The 6,737-nt window shown below is 44.7% G+C and overlaps 1 protein-coding gene across 8 annotated transcripts in view; it reads right to left on the reverse strand.

Moving 5' to 3' along the window:
• The window catches only part of TRIM66 (tripartite motif containing 66), a 64,049-nt gene that overhangs the window by 48,597 nt on the left and 8,715 nt on the right, over nucleotides 1-6,737 (reverse strand). For 7 of the 8 annotated variants that reach the window (XM_017891391.1, XM_017891393.1, XM_017891396.1 and 4 more), the window contains 2 exons: nucleotides 3,602-3,731; nucleotides 2,601-2,694 (listed from right to left, as the gene is read on the reverse strand). The gene's annotated coding sequence lies outside the window, so the exon portion shown is untranslated. Of the gene's footprint in view, nucleotides 1-2,600; nucleotides 2,695-3,601; nucleotides 3,732-4,157; nucleotides 4,184-6,737 lie in introns of those variants that run through there. The other variant, XM_017891392.1, reaches the window with a different exon arrangement.

Here is a 6,737-nt window from a genome sequence, read left to right on the forward strand (position 1 = left end):
TTAAGATCAGGCCTCATTCTGCCTTGCCTGGACCAGTGATGCCCAAATCTGGAGAGCTTGTTAGAAATCCTGAATCTACCAAACCCAAATCTCTTGTGTGTGGATGTGGGACTGGGAATCTGTATTTTTAGCAAGCATCACAAACAATTCTTAGGCATTCAGACCAGCACTGGTTCAAAGCCCAGCAATCAGGAACCAATGGCCTGGACAACTGCAGTAGTACAGCAGGTCTTCCTGTATCCAGTCCTATCTCCTCCAGTCGTTCTTCTCACTGGGCCAGCATGAATTTGTTTTTTTTCTTGTTTGTTTGTCTTTCTTTTTGTTGGTTTATTTTGAGACAGCATTTCATTCTGTCACTCGGGCTGGAGTGTGGTGGCATGATCATGGCTCACTGCAGCCTCAGCCTCCCAAGCAGCTAGGACTACAGGTGTGCACCCAGCTAATTTATTTTTCATTTTCTATTTTTTGTAGAGACAGGGCCTTACTCTGTTGCCCAGGCTGGTCTTGAACTCCTGACCTCAAGAGATCCTCCCCTCTTGGCCTCCTCAAGTGCTGCGATTACAAGTGTGAGCCACCACAACCAGTCAGAATGACTTTGATCATATTCCAACGTACAGATGTGACCATATTATACTGATCAAAAACTTTCAATGGCTCCTCACTGTCCACAGAATAGCTTAATCAAGATCCTTCACAATTTGGCCCTAAGTTTCCTTTCTGAACAGAATCCATACTTCTCTCTTTCAAGCATTCCATATTCCAGCCAAAATTAACTCCCTCCTGTTTCTAATATTTGCCCTCCCCTCCCCTCCATGTGCCTCATCCTAACACTATTCCCTACCTGGGAGTCCCTTGCACATTTTTCTGACTCTGCCTGGTTCCTGCACAGTTATTCCTACTTGGTATCACCCACAGATTCAAACCACCCAACTTCCCCAGACAGAACCTAAAACAGGGGTCAGAAAGCCATAGACTGCCTGTTCTTGTAAATAAAGAATACAGTAATGCCCATTCATTTCCACATTGTCTTTGGCTGCCTTCCGCTTTTCTGCTACAATGGTAGAGCTGAGTAGTTGGAACAGAGACCATATGACCCACAAAGCCTAAAATATTTACTATCTAGCTCTGTGCAGAAAGTTTATGACATCTGGCCTAATGCAACAGCTCCTTAAATTGTGCTAGCCTCACCCTTTGGGGTTTAATTCTGATTAAGGGGATTTTGCTTGTTTCCAAGCCCATGTCCATCTTTGTGAACTCTAGTTCTGATAACTGGGTTGCATCTGAGCTGGACCTTCAAGTTTGTGTAGGATGTTTCAAGCAAGAAAAGGCATTTCAGGAGGAAGGAACATTATAAACGGAGAATTACAGATATGAAAGTGTGAGGCCTCTTTGGAAAGTCTTGTAAGGCTAGAACATATAAATGACAGATGAGGCTATAACATTAGTTTGGAACCAGATTAAGAAAAGACTTGGAGGCCACGCTAAGTACCTGTTTTAAACTGCAAGCAACTGGAAGCCTTTGGGTAGCTAGAAGTGCAGTCCCAGAGTCAGAGGGAGTGATCAGGGTCAAAGCTAGAGCATAACCACAGTGGCAATAAGTGAAGTGAGGTCAGGAAAAATATCACTATCAGAAAGAATAGGGAATAAGCTGAGGTCAGGCAGATATCCAGGGACTGTGAGGAAGAGCCAGACAGCCGACCTGAGCCAAGAGTCAGAATCTGGCTATGAAAGCCAGGTGACTGGCTGGGGCTGGAGATGGATGCATGATCCACAGCCTTCAGAGGCCATGCTCCTAGGAACCACCTGGCTGTGAAACAGGCTTTCTGTGCCAAGAAAGTACCCACAGTATAATGCAAAAAGTATAGGTAGGATGAAGTCTGGGCTCATTTCATTTGATAGACCCTCACTGACCCAGGTAGCACCTCTGTCTATTTTCATCCCAAATCTTAAGAGTCAGTGCAAAAACTGATGCACTGACATGCTCCATGCTAAGCCACTGATCCCTTTTCCAGCTGGGCCTGGAGAGAGAGAGACAGTTGGGGAACCAAGGGCAGCATCCTATTCTGGGTCTGTAGTTTCTACTGGCCCTCAAGTCCAGGAAAGCCCTGGACTGTCAGGCAAGGGAGTGGGATTTTTTTCCTGGCTCTGCACCCGATCATGTGGTTTTCAGCAGGATCCTAGCCCTTCCTGGACTCCTGATGCTTCATCTATGCAGCGAGGGGTTGGAGTTTAAGGGCCTTCCCTGCCTCCTGGCCTCCACAGCACTCAACCTTAACTGCTCCCCCTTAAATCAGAAAGTTCCAGCAGACAAGAGGCCCCTAGAAGATCTCATCCATCCATCACAGCCATCTCGAACTCCCTCCCTCAGCAAACCTCTTCTAGCTATAGCCTTCCAAGCACCACTGGCAGCAGCAAGCACCTCCCCCAAAACACAGCCTGCCTCCTTTCCATTACCAGGGGAATTGCTCTCCCAGTAACGGGTCCTGTTCTGGAGTGCCAGTGCTACTCCCAGGGCCCTAGAGAGCCAATTAAGGTAAGGAAACTGTTCATGAACTAAAAAGCCACTCCACTGATAGGGCTCCGGGCTTCAGCTTCTGTACCTGCTGCACACCCAGCTCAGCAGCCTGCCTTCCATCTGGGAGACTTGAGTCACTGCCCACAGCAGACCTCAAAAGGCTGGACATACTGCAGCACCTGGAATGAGCAAAGAGCAGTCACCCACCTCCCAGGTTCCTATAGCTGAGATCTCACCCCCTGCCTCCCATTCCCACCCAAGACCATCAGAGCCCCTCCAGCTGAGCTGCTCATTAAGATAAGCATCATTTCCCTCTCTGACTCTAAGGTTGTAGCATCTTGCATCAGTTCCCTCTCTTTGGATATTCCTAAAGTCCCAAGGCCTGTCCACCGAGGGACCGTGATTGCTCCTCCTTTCAGCATTAGTAGTGTTTGGGGGATGCTGTCACCCTTCACTAGCTTCAAGAAGCATGGGGCTACAGTAGTAATTTGGTGTTCTTAAATCTCATTAAGTCTAGCCCTGAAAGCCAGAAAGGGCCTAGGATTGCCCAGTTTATTAGTGCTAGAGTCCAGGTGAGCTCTAGGGTCCGTGACTTCCAGTTGCATCCCCAACTTTGAAAATGGGAAAAATAAGATACTAAACAAGTAGATTCTGGAATCTGCATCTCAGTATCAAAGTCTTCCAGCCATGATTTGTCTTTTAATTGATTTGAAAAGAAAAAATAAGTAATGTTCCTTTTCCTTGCATAGGGAAGGAAATATCCAAATTAATTCCCTCTTCCCTTTCCTAAAATGACAAATAAAACCACAGCAACCCTGAGAACCTTGAAGATACAGCCAGCATATGGTAAGAGTCAGTTTCAGGGATGTTAGCTCCCTTCAGAGCTTACTACATTTACTTAAAGTATCATTTTGGTACTCAATGGCCAACTTTCCAGATAGAATTTGACCTGGGACCATTTTTAATTAGCCACAAAAGCAAATAGCCCCAAGTAGATATTCTCATTGACTGAGAAAAACCAATTTCAATAGCTAGCATTTCTGTACCCAGCCATCACACTGCATGGCTAAGCCACTGTATTCTCACCTCACTCCTAACTTTGCTCTGGTCCCCATCATTAGCTTTTGAAGATCTTGCCAGCTGGTCTCCTCAGTGCCTGAGAGGTGATGCAGACCCATTTTTCTAGTTGCTGGGGAGAATCTCAACTCGGCTGTGGCTGTATTAATTAAAGATTTGCACTTGATCCAGCAATTCAAATACTGAGCATACAATAGTCCCCCCTTATTCATGGAGGGTACATTCCAAGATGCCTGAAACAGTGGATAGTACCAAACCCTATATATACAACATTTTTCCTATGCATACATAGCTATAATAAAGCTTAATTTGTAAATTAGGCAAAGTAAGAGATGAACAATAACTAATAATAAAATAGAACAATTATAAGAATATACTGTATTAAAAGCAACATGAATGCAGCCTCTGTGCTCGCTCGCTCTCTCTGTCTTCCTCCTTCCACCCCCCACAAAATCTCTTAATATTTTCAGGCCGTGAGTAACTAAAAACTTGAAAAGCAAAACCTTGGATGCAGGGGGACTACTGTATTTCCAAAGAAAATGAAATCAGCATGTCAGAGACATACCTGCACTCCCATGTTCATAGCTGTATTATTCACAATAGCCAGGACAGGGAATCAGCCTGTGTCTACTGATGAATGGATAAAGAAAATGTGATATATATATACACACAGAATACTATTCAACCATTAAAAAAAAAAAAAAGAAGAGGAAAACCTGTCATTTGTGACAACATGGTTGTATCTACAGCACATTGTAAGTGAAATAAGCCAGGCACAGAAAGACAAATACTGTATAAGCTCACTCATGTGGAATCTAAAAAAACTGATCTCATAAAAGCAGACAGTATAAAAGCGGCTATCAGGGTCTAGAGTCGTTGGCAGGGGGCAAGGGTAGTTAGGGAGATGTTGGTCAAAGGATACAAAAATCCAAGTTAGATAGCAGGAATAAGTTCAAGAGATTCATTGTACAGCATGATAAGTGTGGTTAATAATATATTATATGCTTGAAAGATGCCAGGAGAATGGATGTAAAGTGTTCTCACCACCAAAATGATAATTATGTGAGGTGATGTGTATGTTAACTGGCTAGATTTAGTCATTCTGCAATGCATTTATACTTCAAAACATGTTGTACACTGTAAATACACAGTTTTACATGTCAGTTAAAAACTTTTTTAATTAAAAAATATTTATATTTGCTGGCTCAGGCTGCAGAGTTTGTTCTTTCTTCAAAGATTCTCCGTGGAATCTCCTCATCAGTTTGGTATTCTAAGTGAGTGTGGACTCTCCCCCTGAGCAAAGTGCCACGATGTTGATCACAAGCTTTGAAGACAGGTGAACCTGAATTTGACCTTACTAGGCAGTAGTTGTTAATAAATATCCCAAGTAGTTGTCTATAAGTATCCCAATCCCCACATTTTTCATCTACAAAATGGGAGTACTAATACCCCCTTTATAAGGCTGCTGTGTCTGCCAACCAGTAAGTGCTTGATAAATGTGTTTTGTACCTCCCACTTGAAGAACAAAAAGGGACAGTATCACAAGTGAAAAAAGCCTTCTACTCAGGCTTTATTAATTAAGTCATTTATTCAATAAATATTCACTTAAGACCTCCTCTCCTGCATCATGTCCTGTGTTGGGTTGCGGGGTTACAGACATGAAAGGCACCATCTGGATGAATAGGAAGATGCCTACCTCATGCCATCCCCTCAGTTCCAAGCCCCAGAGCAGGAGTACAGGCCTGGGGAGGCTCTGTTGAGGAATTAGAGTCGAAAACCAGCTGGACAGACCTTGAGCCCAGGCACAGCCCTTCTTCCATTCAACATAGCAACTGCTCGGCTCTGCCCAGGAAGCAGGAGAAACAGGTTTATGGAAATGAACTCGGCCCCAGTGTGGCTCCATCCAGTTGGAGGCATTGAAGCTACGAAACTGTTTATTCCTCGGCCTCTATCCGCCTCCCCTGCCATCCCTCTACGGGCTCCCACATTTTACTTTAAAAAAAAAAAAAAAAACACAGATTTCTGCCCAGATTCACAGAAAGAGGATAAACTTTCCGGAAAGCCTGTGTTCCTACTCTGCTGGACAAAGTGACTTTACTAACTCTCTCCAAACATGGCTTCTCAAACTACAGACCAGAAATCTAAGTTCAGGTATTGGGTATTTCACTAGGCTAGCCAGAGATAGGTGACAGCTCTGCCTTTCATCAGACAGCTGATTTGGGAGCCATTCTTTTGATCCTTCAGAAAATATTCAGTGGGCAACTGATATCTGCCAGTCCTAGTACATGGAGAACTTACCAGAGTTATTGATCCTTTACTTGAACTTTAAACAATCTGCTCCTCACTGTATTATTATCACCTGTTTATTTGGCTGTCATTCATAGACTATGAGCTCCTTGAAGTCAAGGGCTCTGTCTTTTCATCTCTGTACCCTAAATGCCATACAGCCTGGCACATAGTAGTCAATAAATATCCATGAGGGAGAGACAGACATACAAACCAACAAATACCACACCACATAGGGTCCTAATAGTTCCAAGTAATAAAGAGGAAGTTAGGCCGGACGCAGTGGCTCACACCTGTAATCCCAGCACTTTGGGAGGCCGAGGCGGGCAGATCATTAATCAGGAGATCGAGATCATCCTGGCTAACATGGTGAAACCCTGTCTCTACTAAAAATACAAAAAACTTAGCCAGGTGTGGTGGCGGGCGCCTGTAGTCCCAGCTACTCGGGAGACTGAGGCAGGAGAAAGGCACGAACCTGGGAGGCAGAGCTTGCAGTGAGCCAAGATCTCGCCACTGCACTCCAGCCTGGATAACAGAGCGTGACTCCGTCTCAAAAAAATAAAAAAAGAGGAAGTTTATTCAACTTTTTACCCATAAATGCAAATGTGGAAGGTAACCATGGCCTAGCCAGACCATCAGACCTACTAAAGAATATAAGAGGCCGGGCGCGGTGGCTCAAGCCTGTAATCCCAGCACTTTGGGAGGCCGAGACGGGCGGATCATGAGGTCAGGAGATCGAGACCATCCTGGCTAATACGGTGAAACCCCGTCTCTACTAAAAAATACAAAAAACTAGCCGGGCGACGAGGCGGGCGCCTGTAGTCCCAGCTACTCGGGAGGCTGAGACAGGAGAATGGCG

This window comes from Rhinopithecus bieti, unplaced genomic scaffold, assembly GCF_001698545.2.
Source record: "Rhinopithecus bieti isolate Rb0 unplaced genomic scaffold, ASM169854v2 scaffold_20891, whole genome shotgun sequence".
Classification (NCBI taxonomy): Eukaryota; Metazoa; Chordata; class Mammalia; order Primates; family Cercopithecidae; genus Rhinopithecus; species Rhinopithecus bieti.